Raw genomic sequence first — 17,968 nt, 5'->3', positions numbered from 1 at the left:
TTGTTGTCACGGGATAACCATAAACTGAGGAGCTGCAAACAGTACTGTGTCAGCTACATACAATAAAATTTAACTCAAAGAAATATCAAAAGAAGAGCATCATCATATTAAAGTTTCTAGTCAACATAAGAGTTGCACCATAGCAGCTTATGGTGCTTTCTGCTCAGATTATGCCTCCAATCCCACATTGACTTTTTTAGTTCTTTGCAATTTTAAAAAACAATTCCTGCTCAAAGCTAGCTTTTCAAAACCATTCAACCTATTACATTTATTTCTCTAACCTGTGAATGTGGTCCATGTTCTCTTTTCCTCATTCCCATCATGATACTCCCTTTCCGGAAACCAAGTTCACTTCTTTATCCAGCCCACCCATCCAAGGTCACCAAATCTATGAAGCAATTCTGCTTTTTCTCACATTCTCTCCATGTACAAGATACCTTGTATCAATTGAATGGACAGCAGGAGAGGTGAATATTTATGGTTAGTGGGGGTGGGGTTTTGAAGATTAACCTCATTTGACTAAGAGCCGGGGTATCTGGGAGAAAAAGTATTTTAAGGGGGATGAAGTTCATATCTCCTTGGTGAAATTTCTAGAGCCTTATTTCATCCTTTCTGTGGATGCAGACTCAGTCGGAACAGACGTCCTAGTCCTCGCTCTGCCTTTCAAAGGAACTTTAAATATGCATGGCTTATTTGGCTTTGCCCGGCAGGGCTTGCCCGGCGGGGTGAGAATGGCGTTCGTCAGGCGATCGGAAGGGGTGAGACAATAGTTTATGGTTCAATGGTTTTCATGAAGTCTTCTTGATAAGATTAAAGCAGGAAAGGGAAGCTTGTCAATAAGCAAACTTAAGACAAGGTGTGACTCCTAGAAAGAATGACTTGAAAACAACATACAGAAACACACATATAAAAAGGCCCTGATGAGGCTTGAACTCATGACCCCTGGTTTACAAGACCAGTGCTCTGCCACTGAGCTACAAGGCCGGTCTGCCTGCAGTTTGTAAATCGCAACATGTATTCTTACTGCGGTATGAAGATATCTATGATTTTGAGACTCTGTATGGAAATGCAGTTGCATTTGAATGTCTACATGTGTGCACAAATCGAAGAGCATGCTTAAGACACTTTTCTTGAAAGTAGGAAAAACTCCATTTTGATTTGAGAACATAAGAGTATTCACATTTATGACCATACTGAAAGCTCTACAGAGTATGTCCGAAATCAGTGACAGATAGAGAACTCACTTATTAGAAGTGATCTGTCTCTGTGGGGCAGACAAATGTAAACACGCATACACTTGAGACGGCTGAAACTTTAGGAGTAAGAAATGCTTTCTTATCAGTCTATCTATCCAAACTGGTTGGAAGGCCAGGAGTGAGGAATAGGCAATCCTCTGGACACTTCATGAAAGATCTAATTTCAATTAAGCACAAAATACTTCCCTTTATTTGACATAAATGCCATAATGGAATAGTCAGTTGGGCCCTTCTAGTGGATTATGGCAGTGTCTTGAAAGAGAGTGTAATTGTACTACGAGACATGCTCACCTTCAAAAGAGTGTCTGATGGCTTTCCGACGAAGGTGGGATTCGAACCCACACATGCAGAGCACAATGGATTAGCAGTCCATCGCCTCAACCACTCGGCCACCTCGTCTGCCTTAGGGGCATATATTTCATTTTTGGTGAAATTCTAACTATGTGCTAATTAAAAATAAGCATAAGTTTATCCTAGACTGTGTCAGAATGGCAAATGTATGGGGTGTTCAATAGACAGAGCACACGATATAGCAGAATTATCAAATCTATTCCATTTGGACTGTATTTTTAATAGTCATGATAACATGCTAGCATGTGAGTCGATCTTGCACAGTGAATAATGGAGCAGTGCAGTATCTACTTGGTTAGCACTAGATGGCTCAAATGGGGAGAAATGAAAACAGTAAGCTCCAGTGGCGCAATCGGTTAACGCGCGGTACTTATACAGCAGTACTTGCACTGAGCCATGCCGAGGTTGTGAGTTCGAGCCTCACCTGGAGCAGTTGATTGGTTTTCGTAAACCATTTCACTAAAAGTAAAGATTAGACATAGAAAAAAGACGGCTCTTGCTAGAGAGTCTTAACTTCTTTTCAGGATCTGCGTGTCCGACTCCTCCAGGTGCCAAATATCACATATCCTATGCGATGCTCCTTATAAACATTCAATGATGTACCATCTTGCATAGCATGCAAACACCACATCAGTGCATTTAAAAATACTTTTGTAGAATAATAAATATGATGAATACATTGTTGTCACGGGATAACCATACACTGAGGAGCTGCAAATAGTACTGTGTCAGCTACATACAATAAAATTTAACTCAAAGAAATATCAAAAGAAGAGCATCATCATATTAAAGTTTCTAGTCAACATAAGAGTTGCACCATAGCAGCTTATGGTGCTTTCTGCTCAGATTGTGCCTCCAATCCCACATTGACTTTTTTAGTTCTTTGCAATTTTAAAAAACAATTCCTGCTGAAAGCTAGCTTTTCAAAACCATTCAACCTATTACATTTATTTCTCTAACCTGTGAATGTGGTCCATGTTCTCTTTTCCTCATTCCCATCATGATACTCCCTTTCCGGAAACCAAGTTCACTTCTTTATCCAGCCCACCCATCCAAGGTCACCAAATCTATGAAGCAATTCTGCTTTTTCTCACATTCTCTCCATGTACAAGATACCTTGTATCAATTGAATGGACAGCAGGAGAGGTGAATATTTATGGTTAGTGGGGGTGGGGTTTTGAAGATTAACCTCATTTGACTAAGAGCCGGGGTATCTGGGAGAAAAAGTATTTTAAGGGGGATGAAGTTCATATCTCCTTGGTGAAATTTCTAGAGCCTTATTTCATCCTTTCTGTGGATGCAGACTCAGTCGGAACAGACGTCCTAGTCCTCGCTCTGCCTTTCAAAGGAACTTTAAATATGCATGGCTTATTTGGCTTTGCCCGGCAGGGCTTGCCCGGCGGGGTGAGAATGGCGTTTGTCAGGCGTTCGTCAGGCGATCGGAAGGGGTGAGGCAATAGTTTATGGTTCAATGGTTTTCATGAAGTCTTCTTGATAAGATGAAAGCAGGAAAGGGAAGCTTGTCAATAAGCAAACTTAAGACAAGGTGTGACTCCTAGAAAGAATGACTTGAAAACAACATACAGAAACACACATATAAAAAGGCCCTGATGAGGCTTGAACTCATGACCCCTGGTTTACAAGACCAGTGCTCTGCCACTGAGCTACAAGGCCGGTCTGCCTGCAGTTTGTAAATCGCAACATGTATTCTTACTGCGGTATGAAGATATCTATGATTTTGAGACTCTGTATGGAAATGCAGTTGCATTTGAATGTCTACATGTGTGCACAAATCGAAGAGCATGCTTAAGACACTTTTCTTGAAAGTAGGAAAAACTCCATTTTGATTTGAGAACATAAGAGTATTCACATTTATGACCATACTGAAAGCTCTACTGAGTATGTCCGCAATCAGTGACAGATAGAGAACTCACTTATTAGAAGTGATCTGTCTCTGTGGGGCAGACAAATGTAAACACGCATACACTTGAGACGGCTGAAACTTTAGGAGTAAGAAATGCTTTCTTATCAGTCTATCTATCCAAACTGGTTGGAAGGCCAGGAGTGAGGAATAGGCAATCCTCTGGACACTTCATGAAAGATCTAATTTCAATTAAGCACAAAATACTTCCCTTTATTTGACATAAATGCCATAATGGAATAGTCAGTTGGGCCCTTCTAGTGGATTATGGCAGTGTCTTGAAAGAGAGTGTAATTGTACTACGAGACATGCTCACCTTCAAAAGAGTGTCTGATGGCTTTCCGACGAAGGTGGGATTCGAACCCACGCGTGCAGAGCACAATGGATTAGCAGTCCATCGCCTCAACCACTCGGCCACCTCGTCTGGCTTAGGGGCTTATATTTCATTTTTGGTGAAATTCTAACTATGTGCTAATTAAAAATAAGCATAAGTTTATCCTAGACTGTGTCAGAATGGCAAATGTATGGGGTGTTCAATAGACAGAGCACACGATATAGCAGAATTATCAAATCTATTCCATTTGGACTGTATTTTTAATAGTCATGATAACATGCTAGCATGTGAGTCGATCTTGTTCAGTGAATAATGGAGCAGTGCAGTATCTACTTGGTTTGCACTAGATGGCTCAAATGGGGAGAAATGAAAACAGTGAGCTCCAGTGGAGCAATCGGTTAGCGCGCGGTACTTATACAGCAGTACTTGCACTGAGCCATGCCGAGGTTGTGAGTTCGAGCCTCACCTGGAGCAGTTGATTGGTTTTCATCAACCATTTCACTAAAAGTAAAGATTAGACTCAGAATAAAGACGGCTCTTGCTAGAGAGTCTTAACTTCTTTTCAGGATCTGCGTGTCCGACTCCTCCAGGTGCCAAATATCACATATCCTATGCGATGCTCCTTATAAACATTCAATGATGTACCATCTTGCATAGCATGCAAACACCACATCAGTGCATTTAAAAATACTTTTGTAGAATAATAAATATGATGAATACATTGTTGTCACAGGATAACCATAAACTGAGGAGCTGCAAACAGTACTGTGTCAGCTACATACAATAAAATGTAACTCAAAGAAATATCAAAAGAAGAGCATCATCATATTAAAGTTTCTAGTCAACATAAGAGTTGCACCATAGCAGCTTATGGTGCTTTCTGCTCAGATTGTGCCTCCAATCCCACATTGACTTTTTTAGTTCTTTGCAATTTTAAAAAACAATTCCTGCTGAAAGCTAGCTTTTCAAAACCATTCAACCTATTACATTTATTTCTCTAACCTGTGAATGTGGTCCATGTTCTCTTTTCCTCATTCCCATCATGATACTCCCTTTCCGGAAACCAAGTTCACTTCTTTATCCAGCCCACCCATCCAAGGTCACCAAATCTATGAAGCAATTCTGCTTTTTCTCACATTCTCTCCATGTACAAGATACCTTGTATCAATTGAATGGACAGCAGGAGAGGTGAATATTTATGGTTAGTGGGGGTGGGGTTTTGAAGATTAACCTCATTTGACTAAGAGCCGGGGTATCTGGGAGAAAAAGTATTTTAAGGGGGATGAAGTTCATATCTCCTTGGTGAAATTTCTAGAGCCTTATTTCATCCTTTCTGTGGATGCAGACTCAGTCGGAACAGAAGTCCTAGTCCTCGCTCTGCCTTTCAAAGGAACTTTAAATATGCATGGCTTATTTGGCTTTGCCCGGCAGGGCTTGCCCGGCGGGGTGAGAATGGCGTTTGTCAGGCGTTCGTCAGGCGATCGGAAGGGGTGAGGCAATAGTTTATGGTTCAATGGTTTTCATGAAGTCTTCTTGATAAGATGAAAGCAGGAAAGGGAAGCTTGTCAATAAGCAAACTTAAGACAAGGTGTGACTCCTAGAAAGAATGACTTGAAAACAACATACAGAAACACACATATAAAAAGGCCCTGATGAGGCTTGAACTCATGACCCCTGGTTTACAAGACCAGTGCTCTGCCACTGAGCTACAAGGCCGGTCTGCCTGCAGTTTGTAAATCGCAACATGTATTCTTACTGCGGTATGAAGATATCTATGATTTTGAGACTCTGTATGGAAATGCAGTTGCATTTGAATGTCTACATGTGTGCACAAATCGAAGAGCATGCTTAAGACACTTTTCTTGAAAGTAGGAAAAACTCCATTTTGATTTGAGAACATAAGAGTATTCACATTTATGACCATACTGAAAGCTCTACTGAGTATGTCCGCAATCAGTGACAGATAGAGAACTCACTTATTAGAAGTGATCTGTCTCTGTGGGGCAGACAAATGTAAACACGCATACACTTGAGACGGCTGAAACTTTAGGAGTAAGAAATGCTTTCTTATCAGTCTATCTATCCAAACTGGTTGGAAGGCCAGGAGTGAGGAATAGGCAATCCTCTGGACACTTCATGAAAGATCTAATTTCAATTAAGCACAAAATACTTCCCTTTATTTGACATAAATGCCATAATGGAATAGTCAGTTGGGCCCTTCTAGTGGATTATGGCAGTGTCTTGAAAGAGAGTGTAATTGTACTACGAGACATGCTCACCTTCAAAAGAGTGTCTGATGGCTTTCCGACGAAGGTGGGATTCGAACCCACGCGTGCAGAGCACAATGGATTAGCAGTCCATCGCCTCAACCACTCGGCCACCTCGTCTGGCTTAGGGGCTTATATTTCATTTTTGGTGAAATTCTAACTATGTGCTAATTAAAAATAAGCATAAGTTTATCCTAGACTGTGTCAGAATGGCAAATGTATGGGGTGTTCAATAGACAGAGCACACGATATAGCAGAATTATCAAATCTATTCCATTTGGACTGTATTTTTAATAGTCATGATAACATGCTAGCATGTGAGTCGATCTTGCACAGTGAATAATGGAGCAGTGCAGTATCTACTTGGTTAGCACTAGATGGCTCAAATGGGAAGAAATTAAAACAGTAAGCTCCAGTGGCGCAATCGGTTAGTGCGCGGTACTTATACAGCAGTACTTGCACTGAGCCATGCCGAGGTTGTGAGTTCGAGCCTCACCTGGAGCAGTTGCTTGGTTTTCATCAACCATTTCACTAAAAGTAAAGATTAGACTCAGAATAAAGACGGCTCTTGCTAGAGAGTCTTAACTTCTTTTCAGGATCTGCGTGTCCGACTCCTCCAGGTGCCAAATATCACATATCCTATGCGATGCTCCTTATAAACATTCAATGATGTACCATCTTGCATAGCATGCAAACACCACATCAGTGCATTTAAAAATACTTTTGTAGAATAATAAATATGATGAATACATTGTTGTCACAGGATAACCATAAACTGAGGAGCTGCAAACAGTACTGTGTCAGCTACATACAATAAAATGTAACTCAAAGAAATATCAAAAGAAGAGCATCATCATATTAAAGTTTCTAGTCAACATAAGAGTTGCACCATAGCAGCTTATGGTGCTTTCTGCTCAGATTGTGCCTCCAATCCCACATTGACTTTTTTAGTTCTTTGCAATTTTAAAAAACAATTCCTGCTCAAAGCTAGCTTTTCAAAACCATTCAACCTATTACATGTATTTCTCTAACCTGTGAATGTGGTCCATGTTCTCTTTTCCTCATTCCCATCATGATACTCCCTTTCCGGAAACCAAGTTCACTTCTTTATCCAGCCCACCCATCCAAGGTCACCAAATCTATGAAGCAATTCTGCTTTTTCTCACATTCTCTCCATGTACAAGATACCTTGTATCAATTGAATGGACAGCAGGAGAGGTGAATATTTATGGTTAGTGGGGGTGGGGTTTTGAAGATTAACCTCATTTGACTAAGAGCCGGGGTATCTGGGAGAAAAAGTATTTTAAGGGGGATGAAGTTCATATCTCCTTGGTGAAATTTCGAGAGCCTTATTTCATCCTTTCTGTGGATGCAGACTCAGTCGGAACAGACGTCCTAGTCCTCGCTCTGCCTTTCAAAGGAACTTTAAATATGCATGGCTTATTTGGCTTTGCCCGGCAGGGCTTGCCCGGCGGGGTGAGAATGGCGTTTGTCAGGCGTTCGTCAGGCGATCGGAAGGGGTGAGGCAATAGTTTATGGTTCAATGGTTTTCATGAAGTCTTCTTGATAAGATGAAAGCAGGAAAGGGAAGCTTGTCAATAAGCAAACTTAAGACAAGGTGTGACTCCTAGAAAGAATGACTTGAAAACAACATACAGAAACACACATATAAAAAGGCCCTGATGAGGCTTGAACTCATGACCCCTGGTTTACAAGACCAGTGCTCTGCCACTGAGCTACAAGGCCGGTCTGCCTGCAGTTTGTAAATCGCAACATGTATTCTTACTGCGGTATGAAGATATCTATGATTTTGAGACTCTGTATGGAAATGCAGTTGCATTTGAATGTCTACATGTGTGCACAAATCGAAGAGCATGCTTAAGACACTTTTCTTGAAAGTAGGAAAAACTCCATTTTGATTTGAGAACATAAGAGTATTCACATTTATGACCATACTGAAAGCTCTACTGAGTATGTCCGCAATCAGTGACAGATAGAGAACTCACTTATTAGAAGTGATCTGTCTCTGTGGGGCAGACAAATGTAAACACGCATACACTTGAGACGGCTGAAACTTTAGGAGTAAGAAATGCTTTCTTATCAGTCTATCTATCCAAACTGGTTGGAAGGCCAGGAGTGAGGAATAGGCAATCCTCTGGACACTTCATGAAAGATCTAATTTCAATTAAGCACAAAATACTTCCCTTTATTTGACATAAATGCCATAATGGAATAGTCAGTTGGGCCCTTCTAGTGGATTATGGCAGTGTCTTGAAAGAGAGTGTAATTGTACTACGAGACATGCTCACCTTCAAAAGAGTGTCTGATGGCTTTCCGACGAAGGTGGGATTCGAACCCACGCGTGCAGAGCACAATGGATTAGCAGTCCATCGCCTTAACCACTCGGCCACCTCGTCTGCCTTAGGGGCCTATATTTCATTTTTGGTGAAATTCTAACTATGTGCTAATTAAAAATAAGCATAAGTTTATCCTAGACTGTGTCAGAATGGCAAATGTATGGGGTGTTCAATAGACAGAGCACACAATATAGCAGAATTATCAAATCTATTCCATTTGGACTGTATTTTTAATAGTCATGATAACATGCTAGCATGTGAGTCGATCTTGCACAGTGAATAATGGAGCAGTGCAGTATCTACTTGGTTAGCACTAGATGGCTCAAATGGGAAGAAATGAAAGCAGTAAGCTCCAGTGGCGCAATCGGTTAGCGCGCGGTACTTATACAGCAGTACTTGCACTGAGCCATGCCGAGGTTGTGAGTTCGAGCCTCACCTGGAGCAGTTGATTGGTTTTCATAAACCATTTCACTAAAAGTAAAGATTAGACTCAGAATAAAGACGGCTCTTGCTAGAGAGTCTTAACTTCTTTTCAGGATCTGCGTGTCCGACTCCTCCAGGTGCCAAATATCACATATCCTATGCGATGCTCCTTATAAACATTCAATGATGTACCATCTTGCATAGCATGCAAACACCACATCAGTGCATTTAAAAATACTTTTGTAGAATAATAAATATGATGAATACATTGTTGTCACGGGATAACCATAAACTGAGGAGCTGCAAACAGTACTGTGTCAGCTACATACAATAAAATTTAACTCAAAGAAATATCAAAAGAAGAGCATCATCATATTAAAGTTTCTAGTCAACATAAGAGTTGCACCATAGCAGCTTATGGTGCTTTCTGCTCAGATTATGCCTCCAATCCCACATTGACTTTTTTAGTTCTTTGCAATTTTAAAAAACAATTCCTGCTCAAAGCTAGCTTTTCAAAACCATTCAACCTATTACATGTATTTCTCTAACCTGTGAATGTGGTCCATGTTCTCTTTTCCTCATTCCCATCATGATACTCCCTTTCCGGAAACCAAGTTCACTTCTTTATCCAGCCCACCCATCCAAGGTCACCAAATCTATGAAGCAATTCTGCTTTTTCTCACATTCTCTCCATGTACAAGATACCTTGTATCAATTGAATGGACAGCAGGAGAGGTGAATATTTATGGTTAGTGGGGGTGGGGTTTTGAAGATTAACCTCATTTGACTAAGAGCCGGGGTATCTGGGAGAAAAAGTATTTTAAGGGGGATGAAGTTCATATCTCCTTGGTGAAATTTCGAGAGCCTTATTTCATCCTTTCTGTGGATGCAGACTCAGTCGGAACAGACGTCCTAGTCCTCGCTCTGCCTTTCAAAGGAACTTTAAATATGCATGGCTTATTTGGCTTTGCCCGGCAGGGCTTGCCCGGCGGGGTGAGAATGGCGTTCGTCAGGCGATCGGAAGGGGTGAGACAATAGTTTATGGTTCAATGGTTTTCATGAAGTCTTCTTGATAAGATTAAAGCAGGAAAGGGAAGCTTGTCAATAAGCAAACTTAAGACAAGGTGTGACTCCTAGAAAGAATGACTTGAAAACAACATACAGAAACACACATATAAAAAGGCCCTGATGAGGCTTGAACTCATGACCCCTGGTTTACAAGACCAGTGCTCTGCCACTGAGCTACAAGGCCAGTCTGCCTGCAGTTTGTAAATCGCAACATGTATTCTTACTGCGGTATGAAGATATCTATGATTTTGAGACTCTGTATGGAAATGCAGTTGCATTTGAATGTCTACATGTGTGCACAAATCGAAGAGCATGCTTAAGACACTTTTCTTGAAAGTAGGAAAAACTCCATTTTGATTTGAGAACATAAGAGTATTCACATTTATGACCATACTGAAAGCTCTACAGAGTATGTCCGAAATCAGTGACAGATAGAGAACTCACTTATTAGAAGTGATCTGTCTCTGTGGGGCAGACAAATGTAAACACGCATACACTTGAGACGGCTGAAACTTTAGGAGTAAGAAATGCTTTCTTATCAGTCTATCTATCCAAACTGGTTGGAAGGCCAGGAGTGAGGAATAGGCAATCCTCTGGACACTTCATGAAAGATCTAATTTCAATTAAGCACAAAATACTTCCCTTTATTTGACATAAATGCCATAATGGAATAGTCAGTTGGGCCCTTCTAGTGGATTATGGCAGTGTCTTGAAAGAGAGTGTAATTGTACTACGAGACATGCTCACCTTCAAAAGAGTGTCTGATGGCTTTCCGACGAAGGTGGGATTCGAACCCACACGTGCAGAGCACAATGGATTAGCAGTCCATCGCCTCAACCACTCGGCCACCTCGTCTGCCTTAGGGGCTTATATTTCATTTTTGGTGAAATTCTAACTATGTGCTAATTAAAAATAAGCATAAGTTTATCCTAGACTGTGTCAGAATGGCAAATGTATGGGGTGTTCAATAGACAGAGCACACGATATAGCAGAATTATCAAATCTATTCCATTTGGACTGTATTTTTAATAGTCATGATAACATGCTAGCATGTGAGTCGATCTTGCACAGTGAATAATGGAGCAGTGCAGTATCTACTTGGTTAGCACTAGATGGCTCAAATGGGGAGAAATGAAAACAGCAAGCTCCAGTGGCGCAATCGGTTAACGCGCGGTACTTATACAGCAGTACTTGCACTGAGCCATGCCGAGGTTGTGAGTTCGAGCCTCACCTGGAGCAGTTGATTGGTTTTCGTAAACCATTTCACTAAAAGTAAAGATTAGACTCAGAATAAAGACGGCTCTTGCTAGAGAGTCTTAACTTCTTTTCAGGATCTGCGTGTCCGACTCCTCCAGGTGCCAAATATCACATATCCTATGCGATGCTCCTTATAAACATTCAATGATGTACCATCTTGCATAGCATGCAAACACCACATCAGTGCATTTAAAAATACTTTTGTAGAATAATAAATATGATGAATACATTGTTGTCACGGGATAACCATACACTGAGGAGCTGCAAATAGTACTGTGTCAGCTACATACAATAAAATTTAACTCAAAGAAATATCAAAAGAAGAGCATCATCATATTAAAGTTTCTAGTCAACATAAGAGTTGCACCATAGCAGCTTATGGTGCTTTCTGCTCAGATTGTGCCTCCAATCCCACATTGACTTTTTTAGTTCTTTGCAATTTTAAAAAACAATTCCTGCTGAAAGCTAGCTTTTCAAAACCATTCAACCTATTACATTTATTTCTCTAACCTGTGAATGTGGTCCATGTTCTCTTTTCCTCATTCCCATCATGATACTCCCTTTCCGGAAACCAAGTTCACTTCTTTATCCAGCCCACCCATCCAAGGTCACCAAATCTATGAAGCAATTCTGCTTTTTCTCACATTCTCTCCATGTACAAGATACCTTGTATCAATTGAATGGACAGCAGGAGAGGTGAATATTTATGGTTAGTGGGGGTGGGGTTTTGAAGATTAACCTCATTTGACTAAGAGCCGGGGTATCTGGGAGAAAAAGTATTTTAAGGGGGATGAAGTTCATATCTCCTTGGTGAAATTTCTAGAGCCTTATTTCATCCTTTCTGTGGATGCAGACTCAGTCGGAACAGACGTCCTAGTCCTCGCTCTGCCTTTCAAAGGAACTTTAAATATGCATGGCTTATTTGGCTTTGCCCGGCAGGGCTTGCCCGGCGGGGTGAGAATGGCGTTTGTCAGGCGTTCGTCAGGCGATCGGAAGGGGTGAGGCAATAGTTTATGGTTCAATGGTTTTCATGAAGTCTTCTTGATAAGATGAAAGCAGGAAAGGGAAGCTTGTCAATAAGCAAACTTAAGACAAGGTGTGACTCCTAGAAAGAATGACTTGAAAACAACATACAGAAACACACATATAAAAAGGCCCTGATGAGGCTTGAACTCATGACCCCTGGTTTACAAGACCAGTGCTCTGCCACTGAGCTACAAGGCCGGTCTGCCTGCAGTTTGTAAATCGCAACATGTATTCTTACTGCGGTATGAAGATATCTATGATTTTGAGACTCTGTATGGAAATGCAGTTGCATTTGAATGTCTACATGTGTGCACAAATCGAAGAGCATGCTTAAGACACTTTTCTTGAAAGTAGGAAAAACTCCATTTTGATTTGAGAACATAAGAGTATTCACATTTATGACCATACTGAAAGCTCTACTGAGTATGTCCGCAATCAGTGACAGATAGAGAACTCACTTATTAGAAGTGATCTGTCTCTGTGGGGCAGACAAATGTAAACACGCATACACTTGAGACGGCTGAAACTTTAGGAGTAAGAAATGCTTTCTTATCAGTCTATCTATCCAAACTGGTTGGAAGGCCAGGAGTGAGGAATAGGCAATCCTCTGGACACTTCATGAAAGATCTAATTTCAATTAAGCACAAAATACTTCCCTTTATTTGACATAAATGCCATAATGGAATAGTCAGTTGGGCCCTTCTAGTGGATTATGGCAGTGTCTTGAAAGAGAGTGTAATTGTACTACGAGACATGCTCACCTTCAAAAGAGTGTCTGATGGCTTTCCGACGAAGGTGGGATTCGAACCCACGCGTGCAGAGCACAATGGATTAGCAGTCCATCGCCTCAACCACTCGGCCACCTCGTCTGGCTTAGGGGCTTATATTTCATTTTTGGTGAAATTCTAACTATGTGCTAATTAAAAATAAGCATAAGTTTATCCTAGACTGTGTCAGAATGGCAAATGTATGGGGTGTTCAATAGACAGAGCACACGATATAGCAGAATTATCAAATCTATTCCATTTGGACTGTATTTTTAATAGTCATGATAACATGCTAGCATGTGAGTCGATCTTGCACAGTGAATAATGGAGCAGTGCAGTATCTACTTGGTTAGCACTAGATGGCTCAAATGGGAAGAAATTAAAACAGTAAGCTCCAGTGGAGCAATCGGTTAGCGCGCGGTACTTATACAGCAGTACTTGCACTGAGCCATGCCGAGGTTGTGAGTTCGAGCCTCACCTGGAGCAGTTGATTGGTTTTCATCAACCATTTCACTAAAAGTAAAGATTAGACTCAGAATAAAGACGGCTCTTGCTAGAGAGTCTTAACTTCTTTTCAGGATCTGCGTGTCCGACTCCTCCAGGTGCCAAATATCACATATCCTATGCGATGCTCCTTATAAACATTCAATGATGTACCATCTTGCATAGCATGCAAACACCACATCAGTGCATTTAAAAATACTTTTGTAGAATAATAAATATGATGAATACATTGTTGTCACAGGATAACCATAAACTGAGGAGCTGCAAACAGTACTGTGTCAGCTACATACAATAAAATGTAACTCAAAGAAATATCAAAAGAAGAGCATCATCATATTAAAGTTTCTAGTCAACATAAGCGTTGCACCATAGCAGCTTATGGTGCTTTCTGCTCAGATTGTGCCTCCAATCCCACATTGACTTTTTTAGTTCTTTGCAATTTTAAAAAACAATTCCTGCTCAAAGCTAGCTTTTCAAAACCATTCAACCTATTACATGTATTTCTCTAACCTGTGAATGTGGTCCATGTTCTCTTTTCCTCATTCCCATCATGATACTCCCTTTCCGGAAACCAAGTTCACTTCTTTATCCAGCCCACCCATCCAAGGTCACCAAATCTATGAAGCAATTCTGCTTTTTCTCACATTCTCTCCATGTACAAGATACCTTGTATCAATTGAATGGACAGCAGGAGAGGTGAATATTTATGGTTAGTGGGGGTGGGGTTTTGAAGATTAACCTCATTTGACTAAGAGCCGGGGTATCTGGGAGAAAAAGTATTTTAAGGGGGATGAAGTTCATATCTCCTTGGTGAAATTTCGAGAGCCTTATTTCATCCTTTCTGTGGATGCAGACTCAGTCGGAACAGACGTCCTAGTCCTCGCTCTGCCTTTCAAAGGAACTTTAAATATGCATGGCTTATTTGGCTTTGCCCGGCAGGGCTTGCCCGGCGGGGTGAGAATGGCGTTTGTCAGGCGTTCGTCAGGCGATCGGAAGGGGTGAGGCAATAGTTTATGGTTCAATGGTTTTCATGAAGTCTTCTTGATAAGATGAAAGCAGGAAAGGGAAGCTTGTCAATAAGCAAACTTAAGACAAGGTGTGACTCCTAGAAAGAATGACTTGAAAACAACATACAGAAACACACATATAAAAAGGCCCTGATGAGGCTTGAACTCATGACCCCTGGTTTACAAGACCAGTGCTCTGCCACTGAGCTACAAGGCCGGTCTGCCTGCAGTTTGTAAATCGCAACATGTATTCTTACTGCGGTATGAAGATATCTATGATTTTGAGACTCTGTATGGAAATGCAGTTGCATTTGAATGTCTACATGTGTGCACAAATCGAAGAGCATGCTTAAGACACTTTTCTTGAAAGTAGGAAAAACTCCATTTTGATTTGAGAACAAAAGAGTATTCACATTTATGACCATACTGAAAGCTCTACTGAGTATGTCCGCAATCAGTGACAAATAGAGAACTCACTTATTAGAAGTGATCTGTCTCTGTGGGGCAGACAAATGTAAACACGCATACACTTGAGACGGCTGAAACTTTAGGAGTAAGAAATGCTTTCTTATCAGTCTATCTATCCAAACTGGTTGGAAGGCCAGGAGTGAGGAATAGGCAATCCTCTGGACACTTCATGAAAGATCTAATTTCAATTAAGCACAAAATACTTCCCTTTATTTGACATAAATGCCATAATGGAATAGTCAGTTGGGCCCTTCTAGTGGATTATGGCAGTGTCTTGAAAGAGAGTGTAATTGTACTACGAGACATGCTCACCTTCAAAAGAGTGTCTGATGGCTTTCCGACGAAGGTGGGATTCGAACCCACGCGTGCAGAGCACAATGGATTAGCAGTCCATCGCCTCAACCACTCGGCCACCTCGTCTGCCTTAGGGGCTTATATTTCATTTTTGGTGAAATTCTAACTATGTGCTAATTAAAAATAAGCATAAGTTTATCCTAGACTGTGTCAGAATGGCAAATGTATGGGGTGTTCAATAGACAGAGCACACGATATAGCAGAATTATCAAATCTATTCCATTTGGACTGTATTTTTAATAGTCATGATAACATGCTAGCATGTGAGTCGATCTTGCACAGTGAATAATGGAGCAGTGCAGTATCTACTTGGTTAGCACTAGATGGCTCAAATGGGAAGAAATTAAAACAGTAAGCTCCAGTGGCGCAATCGGTTAGCGCGCGGTACTTATACAGCAGTACTTGCACTGAGCCATGCCGAGGTTGTGAGTTCGAGCCTCACCTGGAGCAGTTGATTGGTTTTCATAAACCATTTCACTAAAAGTAAAGATTAGACTCAGAATAAAGACGGCTCTTGCTAGAGAGTCTTAACTTCTTTTCAGGATCTGCGTGTCCGACTCCTCCAGGTGCCAAATATCACATATCCTATGCGATGCTCCTTATAAACATTCAATGATGTACCATCTTGCATAGCATGCAAACACCACATCAGTGCATTTAAAAATACTTTTGTAGAATAATAAATATGATGAATACATTGTTGTCACAGGATAACCATAAACTGAGGAGCTGCAAACAGTACTGTGTCAGCTACATACAATAAAATTTAACTCAAAGAAATATCAAAAGAAGAGCATCATCATATTAAAGTTTCTAGTCAACATAAGAGTTGCACCATAGCAGCTTATGGTGCTTTCTGCTCAGATTGTGCCTCCAATCCCACATTGACTTTTTTAGTTCTTTGCAATTTTAAAAAACAATTCCTGCTCAAAGCTAGCTTTTCAAAACCATTCAACCTATTACATGTATTTCTCTAACCTGTGAATGTGGTCCATGTTCTCTTTTCCTCATTCCCATCATGATACTCCCTTTCCGGAAACCAAGTTCACTTCTTTATCCAGCCCACCCATCCAAGGTCACCAAATCTATGAAGCAATTCTGCTTTTTCTCACATTCTCTCCATGTACAAGATACCTTGTATCAATTGAATGGACAGCAGGAGAGGTGAATATTTATGGTTAGTGGGGGTGGGGTTTTGAAGATTAACCTCATTTGACTAAGAGCCGGGGTATCTGGGAGAAAAAGTATTTTAAGGGGGATGAAGTTCATATCTCCTTGGTGAAATTTCGAGAGCCTTATTTCATCCTTTCTGTGGATGCAGACTCAGTCGGAACAGACGTCCTAGTCCTCGCTCTGCCTTTCAAAGGAACTTTAAATATGCATGGCTTATTTGGCTTTGCCCGGCAGGGCTTGCCCGGCGGGGTGAGAATGGCGTTTGTCAGGCGTTCATCAGGCGATCGGAAGGGGTGAGGCAATAGTTTATGGTTCAATGGTTTTCATGAAGTCTTCTTGATAAGATGAAAGCAGGAAAGGGAAGCTTGTCAATAAGCAAACTTAAGACAAGGTGTGACTCCTAGAAAGAATGACTTGAAAACAACATACAGAAACACACATATAAAAAGGCCCTGATGAGGCTTGAACTCATGACCCCTGGTTTACAAGACCAGTGCTCTGCCACTGAGCTACAAGGCCGGTCTGCCTGCAGTTTGTAAATCGCAACATGTATTCTTACTGCGGTATGAAGATATCTATGATTTTGAGACTCTGTATGGAAATGCAGTTGCATTTGAATGTCTACATGTGTGCACAAATCGAAGAGCATGCTTAAGACACTTTTCTTGAAAGTAGGAAAAACTCCATTTTGATTTGAGAACATAAGAGTATTCACATTTATGACCATACTGAAAGCTCTACTGAGTATGTCCGCAATCAGTGACAGATAGAGATCTCACTTATTAGAAGTGATCTGTCTCTGTGGGGCAGACAAATGTAAACACGCATACACTTGAGACGGCTGAAACTTTAGGAGTAAGAAATGCTTTCTTATCAGTCTATCTATCCAAACTGGTTGGAAGGCCAGGAGTGAGGAATAGGCAATCCTCTGGACACTTCATGAAAGATCTAATTTCAATTAAGCACAAAATACTTCCCTTTATTTGACATAAATGCCATAATGGAATAGTCAGTTGGGCCCTTCTAGTGGATTATGGCAGTGTCTTGAAAGAGAGTGTAATTGTACTACGAGACATGCTCACCTTCAAAAGAGTGTCTGATGGCTTTCCGACGAAGGTGGGATTCGAACCCACGCGTGCAGAGCACAATGGATTAGCAGTCCATCGCCTTAACCACTCGGCCACCTCGTCTGCCTTATGGGCCTATATTTCATTTTTGGTGAAATTCTAACTATGTGCTAATTAAAAATAAGCATAAGTTTATCCTAGACTGTGTCAGAATGGCAAATGTATGGGGTGTTCAATAGACAGAGCACACGATATAGCAGAATTATCAAATCTATTCCATTTGGACTGTATTTTTAATAGTCATGATAACATGCTAGCATGTGAGTCGATCTTGCACAGTGAATAATGGAGCAGTGCAGTATCTACTT

The 17,968-nt window shown here is 40.9% G+C and overlaps 23 non-coding genes across 23 annotated transcripts; 7 read left to right on the top strand and 16 right to left on the bottom strand.

Annotated features, from left to right (window-relative positions):
• Positions 1-912: 912 nt before the first annotated feature.
• On the bottom strand, positions 913-984 carry TRNAT-UGU (transfer RNA threonine (anticodon UGU)). Its single transcript has one exon. It is a non-coding gene; the product is annotated as a tRNA-Thr (tRNA).
• A 589-nt stretch (positions 985-1,573) lies between these two features.
• Positions 1,574-1,655, bottom strand: TRNAS-GCU (transfer RNA serine (anticodon GCU)). Its single transcript has one exon. It is a non-coding gene; the product is annotated as a tRNA-Ser (tRNA).
• Positions 1,656-1,944: 289 nt separating this feature from the next.
• On the top strand, positions 1,945-2,039 carry TRNAI-UAU (transfer RNA isoleucine (anticodon UAU)). Its single transcript has 2 exons — positions 1,945-1,982; positions 2,004-2,039. It is a non-coding gene; the product is annotated as a tRNA-Ile (tRNA).
• A 1,170-nt stretch (positions 2,040-3,209) lies between these two features.
• Positions 3,210-3,281, bottom strand: TRNAT-UGU (transfer RNA threonine (anticodon UGU)). The gene has a single exon. It is a non-coding gene; the product is annotated as a tRNA-Thr (tRNA).
• A 589-nt stretch (positions 3,282-3,870) lies between these two features.
• Positions 3,871-3,952, bottom strand: TRNAS-GCU (transfer RNA serine (anticodon GCU)). The gene has a single exon. It is a non-coding gene; the product is annotated as a tRNA-Ser (tRNA).
• Positions 3,953-4,241: 289 nt separating this feature from the next.
• TRNAI-UAU (transfer RNA isoleucine (anticodon UAU)) lies at positions 4,242-4,336 on the top strand. The gene is made up of 2 exons: positions 4,242-4,279; positions 4,301-4,336. It is a non-coding gene; the product is annotated as a tRNA-Ile (tRNA).
• Positions 4,337-5,506: 1,170 nt separating this feature from the next.
• On the bottom strand, positions 5,507-5,578 carry TRNAT-UGU (transfer RNA threonine (anticodon UGU)). Its single transcript has one exon. It is a non-coding gene; the product is annotated as a tRNA-Thr (tRNA).
• Positions 5,579-6,167: 589 nt separating this feature from the next.
• On the bottom strand, positions 6,168-6,249 carry TRNAS-GCU (transfer RNA serine (anticodon GCU)). Its single transcript has one exon. It is a non-coding gene; the product is annotated as a tRNA-Ser (tRNA).
• A 289-nt stretch (positions 6,250-6,538) lies between these two features.
• On the top strand, positions 6,539-6,633 carry TRNAI-UAU (transfer RNA isoleucine (anticodon UAU)). The gene is made up of 2 exons: positions 6,539-6,576; positions 6,598-6,633. It is a non-coding gene; the product is annotated as a tRNA-Ile (tRNA).
• A 1,170-nt stretch (positions 6,634-7,803) lies between these two features.
• On the bottom strand, positions 7,804-7,875 carry TRNAT-UGU (transfer RNA threonine (anticodon UGU)). The gene has a single exon. It is a non-coding gene; the product is annotated as a tRNA-Thr (tRNA).
• A 589-nt stretch (positions 7,876-8,464) lies between these two features.
• TRNAS-GCU (transfer RNA serine (anticodon GCU)) lies at positions 8,465-8,546 on the bottom strand. The gene has a single exon. It is a non-coding gene; the product is annotated as a tRNA-Ser (tRNA).
• A 289-nt stretch (positions 8,547-8,835) lies between these two features.
• TRNAI-UAU (transfer RNA isoleucine (anticodon UAU)) lies at positions 8,836-8,930 on the top strand. Its single transcript has 2 exons — positions 8,836-8,873; positions 8,895-8,930. It is a non-coding gene; the product is annotated as a tRNA-Ile (tRNA).
• A 1,159-nt stretch (positions 8,931-10,089) lies between these two features.
• TRNAT-UGU (transfer RNA threonine (anticodon UGU)) lies at positions 10,090-10,161 on the bottom strand. Its single transcript has one exon. It is a non-coding gene; the product is annotated as a tRNA-Thr (tRNA).
• Positions 10,162-10,750: 589 nt separating this feature from the next.
• On the bottom strand, positions 10,751-10,832 carry TRNAS-GCU (transfer RNA serine (anticodon GCU)). The gene has a single exon. It is a non-coding gene; the product is annotated as a tRNA-Ser (tRNA).
• A 289-nt stretch (positions 10,833-11,121) lies between these two features.
• TRNAI-UAU (transfer RNA isoleucine (anticodon UAU)) lies at positions 11,122-11,216 on the top strand. Its single transcript has 2 exons — positions 11,122-11,159; positions 11,181-11,216. It is a non-coding gene; the product is annotated as a tRNA-Ile (tRNA).
• Positions 11,217-12,386: 1,170 nt separating this feature from the next.
• On the bottom strand, positions 12,387-12,458 carry TRNAT-UGU (transfer RNA threonine (anticodon UGU)). Its single transcript has one exon. It is a non-coding gene; the product is annotated as a tRNA-Thr (tRNA).
• A 589-nt stretch (positions 12,459-13,047) lies between these two features.
• On the bottom strand, positions 13,048-13,129 carry TRNAS-GCU (transfer RNA serine (anticodon GCU)). Its single transcript has one exon. It is a non-coding gene; the product is annotated as a tRNA-Ser (tRNA).
• Positions 13,130-13,418: 289 nt separating this feature from the next.
• TRNAI-UAU (transfer RNA isoleucine (anticodon UAU)) lies at positions 13,419-13,513 on the top strand. Its single transcript has 2 exons — positions 13,419-13,456; positions 13,478-13,513. It is a non-coding gene; the product is annotated as a tRNA-Ile (tRNA).
• A 1,170-nt stretch (positions 13,514-14,683) lies between these two features.
• TRNAT-UGU (transfer RNA threonine (anticodon UGU)) lies at positions 14,684-14,755 on the bottom strand. The gene has a single exon. It is a non-coding gene; the product is annotated as a tRNA-Thr (tRNA).
• A 589-nt stretch (positions 14,756-15,344) lies between these two features.
• Positions 15,345-15,426, bottom strand: TRNAS-GCU (transfer RNA serine (anticodon GCU)). Its single transcript has one exon. It is a non-coding gene; the product is annotated as a tRNA-Ser (tRNA).
• A 289-nt stretch (positions 15,427-15,715) lies between these two features.
• TRNAI-UAU (transfer RNA isoleucine (anticodon UAU)) lies at positions 15,716-15,810 on the top strand. Its single transcript has 2 exons — positions 15,716-15,753; positions 15,775-15,810. It is a non-coding gene; the product is annotated as a tRNA-Ile (tRNA).
• A 1,170-nt stretch (positions 15,811-16,980) lies between these two features.
• On the bottom strand, positions 16,981-17,052 carry TRNAT-UGU (transfer RNA threonine (anticodon UGU)). Its single transcript has one exon. It is a non-coding gene; the product is annotated as a tRNA-Thr (tRNA).
• Positions 17,053-17,641: 589 nt separating this feature from the next.
• Positions 17,642-17,723, bottom strand: TRNAS-GCU (transfer RNA serine (anticodon GCU)). The gene has a single exon. It is a non-coding gene; the product is annotated as a tRNA-Ser (tRNA).
• Between the last annotated feature and the right edge of the window lie 245 nt (positions 17,724-17,968).

This window comes from Lissotriton vulgaris, chromosome 5, assembly GCF_964263255.1.
Source record: "Lissotriton vulgaris chromosome 5, aLisVul1.2, whole genome shotgun sequence".
Classification (NCBI taxonomy): domain Eukaryota; kingdom Metazoa; phylum Chordata; class Amphibia; order Caudata; family Salamandridae; genus Lissotriton; species Lissotriton vulgaris.
The sequence above is the reverse complement of the archived record's forward strand: the minus strand, read 5'-3'. Positions and strand labels throughout refer to the sequence as shown.